At 40.8% G+C, this 12,745-nt stretch overlaps 1 long non-coding RNA gene across 1 annotated transcript; it reads left to right on the top strand.

Annotated features, from left to right (window-relative positions):
- Positions 1-9,191: 9,191 nt before the first annotated feature.
- On the top strand, positions 9,192-12,250 carry LOC117013854 (uncharacterized). The gene is made up of 3 exons (XR_004421383.1): positions 9,192-9,237; positions 10,022-10,127; positions 11,941-12,250. It is a non-coding gene; the product is annotated as an uncharacterized LOC117013854 (long non-coding RNA).
- The last annotated feature ends 495 nt before the right edge of the window (positions 12,251-12,745 follow it).

Genomic DNA, 12,745 nt, shown 5'->3' with positions numbered 1-12,745 from the left:
GCCATCTGCCCGAGACCCAACTTGGTTTTAATTTGCCCAGCTGCTCTCCCTTTGACAGCCCACTTCCACTCCTTCCCAAACTACCTGTGTGGAAGAGGTCATTATAACCACCACTGCCCCGTCCTCCTATCCTGGTAGGAGAGCGGAATCTTCTGGTGATTCACCAGTGAACATTGGTGTCCCCAGGGTTGGGACTTCTCCTAAGTGCATTTCTTCACCCTCACTACACTTATTATCTATCTTTCTTAATCACAACTTTTATAATTTGTGTGAAAATAGGGTAAAATTATATCTTTCTAATAGCTGGTATGTACAGCCAACTCTCATTATTCAATGATTCTATATTTGCTAATTTGCCTAGTTGCTAAAATGTATTTGTAACCCCTAAATCAGTACACATGAACTTTTGTGTTCATTCATGGACATGCTCAGGGTGGTGAAAAGTTTGAGTCGCCAAACTTGCACGTTCTCAGCTGAGGGAAAGCAAGGCGACAGACACTTTGCCTTCTTATTTCAGTTCTCATACTGTAAACAAATGTTTTTGGTGACACATTTGTTTCATTTGTTTTCTGTCGGGGTGTGTGTGTGTGTGTGTGTGTGTGTGTGTGTGTGTGTGAGACTTTGCTATTTCACACAAAATGGTCCTCAAATGTAATGGTAACGTTCTGTTTAGTGTTCCAAAGTGCAAGAAGCCTGTGATATGCTTCATGGAGAAAACATGTGTGCTGTTGGCCATGAGGTCAAGGTTAATGAATCAACAGTGTGTATTAAATAAGGAATCTTTAAACAGAAACACATAAAATAAGGTTATGTATTGATTGATTGATGAAAATGTTTTGACCAGGGGCTCACAGGACCGGAGCCCTATATTTCCCCTAGGAGCACTCATTCAACATCCATTAACTCCGTGTGCACAGCAGTGACTTTACAATATGTAACTACCATTAGTAACGGGAATCAACCATGCATATATGTGGGTGCTCCCTTGAAGGACATATAAGAAAGGGAAAACACAGACTAGGCAGCTGAGGGACAGGCATGGCAGGAGACTTTTTACTAGAATATCTTTTGTGCCATACAATTATCTTCATCAAAAACTTAAATTTAACTTTTTTTAAAAGCAAATAATAAAATGAAAAAAAAATACACTTTAATCATATTTCTCTTCGATTTCAGGAAAACAAAGCAGCTCCTACTAAAAATCTAGTCTATCAAGTGACACCCAAACTCCTTCCCAGGACTTTAAGTTTCTGCACAGTCTATAGCTATACTCTGCCTTTTCACCTCTGCTTCTCACCACCCCCTTCATGAATGATTCAGCTTGTCTGTCTGGTCTACTCATTGTTCCCGAAATTACTTCCGTGACTTTGCCATTGCTTACTCCACATTTCTCATCGGAAACATGTCTTTCCCTTCTACCGAGTAACACTTTGCCTTTCCTTCAAAGTCTTTGAAGATTTTCCTGACCACCCTATTCAAAGGGATCTTTCTCTTTTTCTTATTGAAACTCCTTAGAGCTCACGGTCACCTACCATTTCCCATCTGACTTTGTTGGTTGTCATTAAGTTTCAAGTCTCACCAAATGCAGTATAAGTTCTTGAGGGTGGCATTGGGGACCTTATTTTGAACTCTTTCAGTGCCTTGCATGTAATAGACACTCAATAATATTGATTGATTGATTGATTGATTGTCCTTCATCAGTACCAAACTATTTTTATTGAACCCTTTATTGCTAAGTAAATTCCTACTCAATTATGTAAATTCCTACTCAATTATGTAAATTTGAAGCAGCCTGAGTGATTACATTTTAAGAGTAGCGTGAGGATTTTGTTAAGAGGCCTGGAAAAGACTTCCAATTGCTCTCCAAGATTATTCCATCTGTGAGAAGTGAATCTAGAAACCAGATTTCTATCTCAAACAAGTCACAGGGTGGAAAGGGATTTGAGTGTATGTCGTGTGGGGAGGCCTGCGGGGTCTCAGCTCCTGCTCCCCACATAAAAACCCAGGATGTGGCTAGGCCAAAAAGGAACCCCCACGGAGCCGTAGGTAGGGGAGTCACACCACTATAGTCTCACTGGAGGCTGGAGTCACACGATGTGCAACCTGCTGTCCGCTTTTCTGCCAACCAACCGACTCCACTTGACTCACCAACCAGCGCAGCCACGGCAGTTATATCAGTGGCCAATTGGCTAACCGGCTACAGCTGATGGCCAACTAGCCACAGCCCACGGCCATCTACTACCCGAGCCAGCACCTTTCCACGTGAGGCCGAGAGCCTGGAAACTGCTCTCTGGGGCTTTGTCCCCACAGTGTAGGTTTGTTGCGTTCCTACTGTGCTGGGCCCCAATGCCACCCTCAAGAACTTATACTGTCTGTGACACTTCCCATACCTCCTTTTATTTATACAAGCCTGTCAGGTAGCCGTAATGAAGCCTGTTTCATAGATGAATAAACAGAAGCTTAGTTACTAATCAAAGCATTATGTAACTGATAAACGGCAGAATTGGGATAAGAACTCAGGTCTGAATGTTCACCACACAGGGTTGCCCTCAAACAGAACAAACAACAAACACTTCGAACAAATACCGTACGACTGAAACTTTTTTTCCCCTGTAAATTCACAGGATTGTGACTCTGGGTAAAACACAGGGCAAGAGCAGTTTGAGGTGGTCCCAGGCAACGCATTCTCCAACTATGATCTCTGCTTTAAGAGAGGGAAGTAGAATGAAGGAACTTGCCTCCTTCAAAGTGCTAGCATCAGCCGGCATGGGTTCTCATTCCTGGCTGAATATCAGACTCACCTGGTGATCTTTAAAAAATACATATGGGTAGGGGCCTCTGACCTAACTGGTCTGGGGAGGAACTCAGATACCAATACTTTCATAAAGCTCTCCAGATGATTCTAATATGCATCCAGGGCTGAGAACCACTGACACAGAACAATACAGAGGTACAAGGACCAGGTGTTTTCTCTAGTTTAATAGTTTTAAAGTCTGGTCCTCAGACCCGTCGCATTAGCATCACCTGGGGACCTGTTAGAGATGCACGTTCACGCTCTGAATCAGAACCCGGGGGTGGGGCCCCGCAGTGTTTTAAACCCTCCAGACCATTCTGATGTGTGCTAAGGTGAGACAACTGTTGCTCTTCCAACCCGCAAACTCACTGAAAAGGAAACACAAATAGTCAATAAACATGTGAAAAGATGCTCCACCTCACAATTAGGGAAGTACAAATGAAAATAACAACGGGATACGCTTTTTATCTTTCAGATTGGTGAAAATTAAAAAGGTTGATATGGAATACTATTTGGCGGTAAGAAAAGATGAGATAGGAACATTTGTGACAACATGGATGGATCTTGAGATTATAATGCTAAGCAAAATAAGTCAGACAGAAAAAGTCGAGAACCATTTGATTTCACTGATGATGTGGTATATAAAACTGAAAACAACAAAAGAACAAGACAAACAAATGACGGAACAAAAACTCATAGACATAGACAATAGTTTAGGGGTTACCAGAGGGGAAGGGGGTAGTGGGGCTCTAGAAGAGGGTAAATGGGGTCTAATATATGGTGATGGAAAGAGAACTGACTCTGGGTGACGAACACACAATGTGAGGTATAGATAATGTATTACAGAACCGTACACCTGAAATCTATGTAACTTTACTAACAATCATCAGCCCAACAAACTATAATTTAAAAAAAATAAAAAATAAAAAAACAGAAAGATTGATAATACTTAGTGTGGCAGTAGGAGGATAAACCAATACAACCTCTTTAGAGGGGAGTCTGGCAGTGGAATGTAAAATTTAAAATATGCATATCTCATGACCAAGAAATTTCCCCTCTCAGCCTCTCTCCTAAAGAAATACTTGTGCCAGTGCATAAGCAGACCCAAACAAAAATGTTTATTGTGCTGTTTTTGGTAATGGGGCAAAATGGAAACAACCTAAATGTTTATCTGTAGAGCCTGACTGTGGAGTACAATACAGTAGGTGAGAAGGGTGAGGTAACTGCATACATGTGGACCTCTCCCCGAGACACTGCAGAACGCAGAAGCAAGTTGCAGAAATCTATATGAAATACAGTACCAGTCAAGTTAAGACAAACATACACCCAAATGCTCTACATTTTCTCTGTGAGTGTGTAATTACGAAAACGCCTAAAAGGATAGAACACATGTTACTTCTGTAGGAAGCAAAAGTAAGGGGAACAGACTTGGCATGGAAGTATGAAAGAGACTTCAAACCCATCTATAATTTTTAAATCTCTTATAATATTTATGTATTCAAGTATTTCCTGAGTAATGAAAAATGACATTTGAGAGTGAAAAACATATCTATGGATATAATATACTGATTCAATGATTCTTAACCATTTTTTAGCCATGACCCCTGAGAATCTGATGAAAGTTTTCCCCCCTAAAAATTCCACAAAGACACGAACATTTTTGTTCAGTTTCAGGGAATTTCTAGCTACCCTGAAGCCTTCCCATAGACCCCGTAGGGCTTCTGCCCCCCAGGTGGAGAGTTTCTGGCCTGCCTGATCTTTGAGGATCCTAAGTAACTTTGCTTTTTTACCCTGGGCTCCATGACCCCTTCATGTCCTGTTGTACGTGTCCCAGAGGAGTCATAAGGTCTGACAGCTATTTTTATGAGCGTCAGCAGCTCTTCTCTGGCAGATTAAATTTCCCCAGAAGGTAGATTTTCGCTGACATCTTAATACTTGGAAAACAGTGGATGATCCTTGAGGAGTGAGTGAATACAGCATATGGTCTGCTGAGCTACAAACAGAAGCTGATCTGTGTCAAGGAAGTTTCAAGTGTTACACATTTGCTTTTAGACATCATCGGGTTCTTTTTTTAAGTTCTGCAGTGTCATTCTCCCTCCACATGCACACAGACCCCTTTTCAGTGTTTCCCACCTGACTGTGAAAGGAGATTTTTCTTTTTTTGCATTTATGTTTTTAAAGAAGAAAGTGACAAGAAAAGGGTATGTTTTCACTCCTAAAGTTTTAAACGATTTTCCTTCTGCTATTCCAAAATGGTTACAGAATGAAAGTTTTTATTTGTCCTCTACTTTAGTCTACTTTAAACTGTCTTAAATGGCAAAGTCAGTCCTCATAAAAGTGAAGCTCCTTGGTCACCTACTTCTTATTAAGTCCCTGAGCTGCCAAACGATGTGTGGTCCTTATGTACCAAGGCTGATCTTAAACGTGCTGTGTATACCATTGCCACGAATGCCTTCCACACAGGACCCCAGGGAAGCACTTTCCACCATGTGTCTGTGCCCACCCCCAGCTCCCTGTTGCTCTTCACACTGGAGCAGGTTTGAGAGAAGTTAACTATGAATGGATTTATTCATCCTTTCTCTCGCTTCCCATTGATTTACCTACGTTCTCAACAGGAAACGAAAAGTCTAAATGCTGTATGGCGTTTTCTAAGAAATGTGGATCGTCATTCCTCTAAAATAACAACAACCAACATCTATGGCCTTTATTCAGGAGGGATGCAATTGAATAGAACTGAGTTCTTTCTCCACTTGAAGAATATTTCTGCAGCTGGATTTAAAGCCTCTCCGTGGGCTAGTCCAGCCTGTCTATGCAGGCTCACTGCTTGCTTCCAGGAACTCTTGGGTCCAGCCATGCTAAAAGCCCCTTTCTCCTTCTGAATCCTTTGCTCGTACTCTTTCGACCCACCCTCCTATGGCCCAGCCACACATTATCTTTTCTTTACTGATCATGTTCCAGATCCCAATCTAAATTTTTCAGGTAGCATTGGCTGATCAACCCATTTGACCATCCTCATTTTCCTTCGAGTATTTACAAAACGTTATCTCTTCTAGTCATAAGGTACTTCTCTGTGAAATGCCCTCAGCAAAAGTGCGTTGAGCACTTACCACACGCCTTTCGGTTCTGGAGGTACAAACACGATTCTGTTCACATGGAGATAACACTCAAGTGTGTGAAACTGAATAAACAACTTTACAGATACATGCAATGATTTCAAAGAGTAAAGAAAACGAAGCAAGATAATGTGCTAAAGTGACTGAGAAGGAGAGAGGGTTAAGATTAAATAAGCTGCTCAGGGAAGGTTTCTGTGAGGAGAAAGCATTTGAGTTGAAGTCTATGATGATAGAAGGTACTAGTCATGCAAAACTCAGAAAAAGAACATTAGACAGGAGGAGGCCCTGAGGCAAGAAGAAGCTTGGCGTGTGGGCTTCCTTTAAAAAGAGCATTTTTCAAAGATGACTGTATTTCTCCTACAGCATCTAGCACATAACAAGACTGCTATACTGTCATCTCCATGAGGGTAGACTCTGTGCCTATCTTGCTTTCCATGACTAGTACAGTGATTGGCGCACACTAGACACTCAAATTGATGAATGAATGGATGGATGCTCTCTGAGTAACTGAATGACTTATCTCTGGTCTGATAACACTTTTGCAGAAGAGCCAGAATGAACAAAAGAACCCCTTCATTTCCAAAATGTCAGTCTGTGCAGAGCCAGCATCCTTCTAATCTCTGCTACTACCATTCCGTCAATGGGCACTCGCTTCCTGTATGGAGGAACATTATACACATGAGTGAGACCTCACATCGGAAATGTTTGGAACTTTAGGAAGCTGCTCAGTAAATTCAGGCGATTCCTGCTATATGGCTTAGCAGGTGGGAGGTTAGAAGTCATTATACATTAAATTTTCCCCAAGCAGCCGTGGGAATGCAGTATGACCAGTCCCTGCGCTCACTACTGTAGGATTCCAAAGCTTGCACCTCTTTATAGCTCTTGGAATGTGAATAAAGCATTCCATCCTCTTAGCAGGACACTTTACCTTCCCTGCTGCTCACTTTATTGTTGTGGTAATCCAGGGCCCCCATTTGGCCCTTCTCTTGCATTCTCTGGTGGACAAGGCTATGCTACCACCATTCAAAGTAATCCCTGGCCGAGTGGTGTTTTCAGTGTATCCAGGAGACTGTCCATACATAAAGCAATGCTGTAGAAACATCAGTATAGAATAAAGAATGTAATCAAAGGCTTTGTTAAAATAATGAACCTCCAGGAAACCTCCCCATCTCAAACAACAATAGTGGGAACTATAGACCAACGTCAGCTTTCAAAGGAACTCTAAGAAGCGTAAAATACTCTCAACATCTTTGAAATTTATTCTTTTGGTGTTCTACTCCTTCCCAGTGTCACTATTTAAGGTTGTGAAATCATAGAGATAGTGGCCACTTGTTCAGATAGGGAAATGGATGAAGCACTCTGATTGATGCTCTTTTTTTCCAGTGAAACCAAGATATAGCAGTTCACCCTACCAAGGAGTCCCATTTTTCTAAACGATAAGAAGTGGTGCTTTATGAGTGACATTTCCTAGAAAGTATTCTCATCCCACACCTATTTCCAAACCCACTCTGCTGCTAGTCCCGCTGCTGATAGCAGTCCAGACACGCTAACTGTGCAGAGAGAACATACATATACTAATAACCTGTCCTGTGACTCATGGTCCAAGGTTAGTAAACTCATAGCTAAGCTTTCTCTTTGAATAGCAATAGGTAACCTGGGCTGAGTATTTCTTAGCACATAACCTAGTGGTTTTCACCAAACTTGAAATATCAAGTCCAATAGTGAGCTGGTATAGTGGCCAGAGTTTAATATTGGGTGTATAAAAATAATATAGAACTGATGAGGGTAGGAAGAAGAGACAGAGGGTGAAATGGCAGGGTCCAACCTCCTGGCTTAGCCCCTTTTACCACCTCTGAGAGAGGTGACTCTCTGAGAGAGCAATGCCTGGGATACAGTTTGAAGGCGCAATGGGGAGAGGAAAAGTAATTCTTGCAAGACTAGGAAAGGTTTCACTGAAGAGGGGACAACATTGGAATTAACTCTTGAAAGGGGGCTTTGCCAGAAGGAGAACACATTCCAGCATGTGGAACCACATATGCAACATACACCATGTGGACATACAGGAAAATCTGGTAAGTCTGGAGAAAAACAAATTGTCCAGGGTGGCTAGGTTATGAGGTGTGGCAAAGAGAATGAGCACAGAAGAATCTGGAGATTTATGTGGAGGTGAAAGATCAGGGGTCTTCAATTAGTCCAGGTCTGGATACTCTGAAACAGGTGCAACCACTAGTAAACCCCAAAGGGCTCTTCTACTCATCCTTACACCTATAGTCTTACTGAGACCGAGAGAGCAGGATTTAAGTGGTAAGAGTGTGGGGTTTGGTGTGTGAGGTTTTTTTTTTTCTTGGCTCCAAAACATACTATAATTGTGGTTTTAGAAAAGTATTAACTTCCCCTAAACCTCAGTTTCATTCTCTACAAAATATGGATAAGAGTAGCACCTTTTTTTAAAAAAATTAAACTTTATTGATGTGACAATGATTAGTAAAGTTATATGGGTTTCAGGTGTACAATTCTGTAATAATCTATATACCACATTGTGTGTTCACCATCCAGAGTCAGTTCTCCTTCCATCACCATATATTTGGTACCTTTTACCCTTACCTACCACCTCCTTCCCCCCCTTACCCTCTGGTAACCACTAAGACATGGAAACAACCACAGTGTCCTTCGATAATAGATGATTGGATGAAGAAGATGTGGTATATATACATGGTGGAATACTATTCTGCCATAAAAGTAGCACCTTTTTAACTAGGCATATAAGGGATAAGTAAGAGAATGTACGTGACACACTCCACAAATGTTGACTGGCACACAGTAAGGACACAACAAATGTTGAGTTCATAATAATACGTGATTAATAATATCTGATGAATAATAAGATTACTAATAATGGTTCCTTAGTCAGGGTCAGTAGAGAAGCCCAGGGTCAGATAGAGCTATTGAGGTCAGATGACCCTGTCACTTGGTTTCTAAGAGCAGCAGCCCTGGTGGGATTTACAGCTTTGACCCCATCTCTCAGCCAGACTTGTAACGTCAGGACAGACACAGCAGGCTCATTCTGTCCTCAGATTTCTTTTCTCATGGGGATCAAGGAGGGGGAGTCCAAGTCTTGGATGATGAAGACATTCTTGCATCTCCCTGTGTAAAATGATAATGCCAAAGGTTCCTGGCATCAAGCAAGGGAATGTGTCCCCCCTCCAAGGCTCCTTGTCCCCAGATGATCACTTGGTGCCTGCTTATATTAGACCCTGGAGACTGTCTTTCAAGTCCTTGTTTCTTTTCCCATCTGTCTTTGTGTGTTTAGGAGCTATGTTGTATAAGTGGGTAAGGGTGTGTTTCCACCTCCTGGCAGTGGTGGTTGCCTTTAAGAAGTATTTTTTAGTAGACTTTCTTTAGAGTAGTTTTAGGTTCACAGCGAAACTGAGCAGAAAGTAGAGAGTTCCCATGTAGCTACTCCCCACCCCCCCAAATACAAACACAGCCTCCCCACTACCAACAGCCCCCACCACAGCGGTACATTTGTTACAATTGATTAACCTACACTGACACATCATCGTCACCCAAATTCCATAGTTTACACGAGGGGTCACTCTTGGTGGTGTACTTTTTATGGGAATTGTTGACTTTTTACATGAGAAATTGTCTTGGGAAAGCCTATCCAGATAATTTGGGGTAAGGCTGGTGATGCTAACCTATTTCCAAATAACCTGTTTTGAAGAAGAGTATTTAAGATTGAGTAGAACTATGAAAGAAAAAAAGGAAGGAAGGTAGGAAGGGAGGGATGGAGGGAGGCTGAGAGAGAGAGGGAGCGAAAAAGAAAGAAAAGCATTAAGAAAGGGAGGAAAGAGAAAAGAAAGGACCCCCGCTCACTCAGACAAGTCCCACTCCCAATTTCTGAAGCTCTTCACAGGTAGGGGTTAGTGATAGTTCTTGCCTAAAATGTCCATACTCTTCTCCATACTCTTTGAACATTTTATTTGGAAATGCAGGTCTCAGAAAGGGGTTGAGCAGTTCTGGAGAGATTTTTTAAAGTACCTAAGATAAGTTCTTTTAATTGCTCTTGCAAAGTTCTCATGAGGAAATCTAAGTCAGCCTCCTGCTTTGACAGATGAAGCCTTGTGGGAAGTTGGCTGTCCCAGGAGCCCGGGTGAAGGCCGGGATGACCTTCCAAACAGGAACGCGAACAGCTGAAGGGCTCTAGTTACACCCAAGAGGTGAGTGATATAGACACTTTGCCAGTTGGAGAAAGGAAAGGAGTGGGGCAAAGGAGGTGGTGGAGAGAAGGACAGAGGAGGAAGGACAGTGACAAGAGGGTGGGGGAAGCGAGAAATAAATGAAGCAGAATGAGACCAACCGGCCACAGCTGTCAAGTAGCCTGGTGGAAGGAAGCAGGAGCGTCCCGTCCCTGACTTTGGGGGACAAGGTTAGAGCCCTACTTTGAGCCTCAAAGCATAACTGGCAATTTACCAACCCAAATTACACCCTGCCTGAATGGAAACCATTGTGGCTGACTCCCCCAGGCTCATTAGGGTCCTCTCCCAGAAAGCAGCTATTGTAACTGGAGCTAGCCTTGTGCAGCTGGCAAGTGGACTGTGCCCTAAACCTTTGATTCAGGATTTAAATTTAAATTCAGTATTTAAATCCAGTATTTAAACATGTATTAAGTGTTTTCAAACAATGAATTCAAATGTACACCCATTTAAATGTTTTTATGTCACCTTGCTTCTGCTCATTTGCATTTTCTATATTTTCCTAAAATGAATATGAATTGGTTTGGCAATGAAAAAAAATAAATTATTTTCAATTATAAAAATTGAATTGGTTTGAAAATGTTCACAAAACAATTTTAAAATGTTTTACAGAGAAAGGGGTGAAGGGATATATATATATATGTATATGTATATGTATATATATATATATATATTAAATTGTGAACCTTGGTCAACTTGTGGGATGGAGGCGGCATTGGAAAAAAGATGGAGCTTGGCAACTTTTTAAACTGTCTCTATATTGCTTGACTTGTTAAATGAGAATCTATTACTTTTGTCATTTTAAAAGTAAATTTAAGAAGGAAAGCTGTTTTGTTAAGTGAAACACTTTTAATTCACTAATTAATTTTAATTCACTAACAATTTTTAAATTGTATAAAAGTTTGTTAATTGAACATTATTTTCTTAACTCTTTATAAAATCCTTTCCGACAGTTATACATGTGTCAGACCACCTGATAAAAGTTGTGTTTTGCATTTGTCCCTCATTATGGCCCATAAAGGACTTTTTGTCATAAGCAAATGTTTCCATCAAATGAATTCATATATGTGTATTTAATTCAGAGCTTCAATAGCTTGAATAACTTTTTTTCAACTATGAAGTTTCAAACTAACAGAAAAGTCTGAAAAATAATTTAACAAATATCCATTGCCTACCATCTAGATTTAACGAATGTCATTTTCCATATTTGTTTCAGACCTTTAAAGATTATTGTAATAAATAATAATAAAAATACTACAGATATTTCTCTTCTGCCTTCATCCCAGCAGCAACTGTTTCCCTGAAGTTGGTGTGTATCTTCCTGTCCAATGTTGTATACTTTTCTGTTTGTATCCCTAAACAATGTTCACTATTATTTTATATTTTAAAGCTATACCAAAGTAGTATGGCCTATATAATTACTTTTTGCTGTTTTTCATCAACTTTTTTTGAGATTTATCCAAGTTGATACTTGTGACTCTGGTTCATTCATTTTTATTGCTGTGTATCTTTCCCTTGTATAACGACAGCAATTTATTTATTCATTCTCTTATAGAATGACATTTAAGACATTTCTAATTTTTCCTTATTGTAAAAAGTGCTGTATTGAACATCCTGTCTGTGTCTTGTGTACTTGAATCAGAGCCCTCGCAGGGATTGTCCTAGCGGTAGAACCTCTGCATTATTAAAACACCTTTTACATTTTAAGAGTGTGAGAGAAAGAGAGAAACGTACAGTCTTCGGTTTTCTTCAGGGAGATTGATTTCAATGATTCCAGGTCATTTTATTTCATCTGAAGATGAATTCTCTACTTCCTTCCACCACTTTTCTCCCAAATTTGAATACTGGGAAACCTCTTAATCAAAGCCCTGGTGATGAGCAATTTGTTAGAACTCAAAGAACGAACTCATCCTGAAGCAGAACTGATGATGAGACTGGGGAATACGCTATTTTTTCCATCCTTTCTCTCAGAATATCGCACATCAATTTAGAACACGTTAAACAAGAGATCAAGATCAACAAGTTTATTCAAGAAAGAAAATGTCTTTGTAAGTAGAATAATAAATTTAAAATCCTGAATCTTTGTGAACCCAGATTAAAGGACGTCCCTTCAGTGCTGTGATTTGATGAGCATCCTGTCGTGGTCATTTTTCCCTCCAACTAAATCAATCTCATTGTGTGTGCATTAGCGGATTCCAGGGGATGGATAGGCAGCTTCATTTTAATAGTCTGTTGGTAGGGAGTAACCTGTGGTCTTTCTAGAAGAGGTAAAATAAATCCTACTGTCGAGGTCCCCTCCTTCCTCACACCAACCCGGTCATAAATCAGTCCTTCCAAGCTGAGTGCCACCAAGGACTGACAGACTCCATGAGGATAGCTGCCTGTGGTCACTTGAAGTTTCCTCAGCCCCACGTATGGACAACTACTGCAAAGGTGCACAACACCTGCCCTAGATCTTCCCAAGACTTGCCAGTGCTGCCAGTAACTCAGCTCTGTTACTGTACCCCAAGGTGTGCTCTGTGTAGTAGGCACGAAATGCAGCATGAATTAAAGTGACTGACTGCTAAATCTGTTGCATTTTA

This window comes from Rhinolophus ferrumequinum, chromosome 21 (assembly GCF_004115265.2).
Source record: "Rhinolophus ferrumequinum isolate MPI-CBG mRhiFer1 chromosome 21, mRhiFer1_v1.p, whole genome shotgun sequence".
Taxonomy (NCBI): domain Eukaryota; kingdom Metazoa; phylum Chordata; class Mammalia; order Chiroptera; family Rhinolophidae; genus Rhinolophus; species Rhinolophus ferrumequinum.
This window is presented reverse-complemented; position numbering and strand designations above follow the sequence as displayed.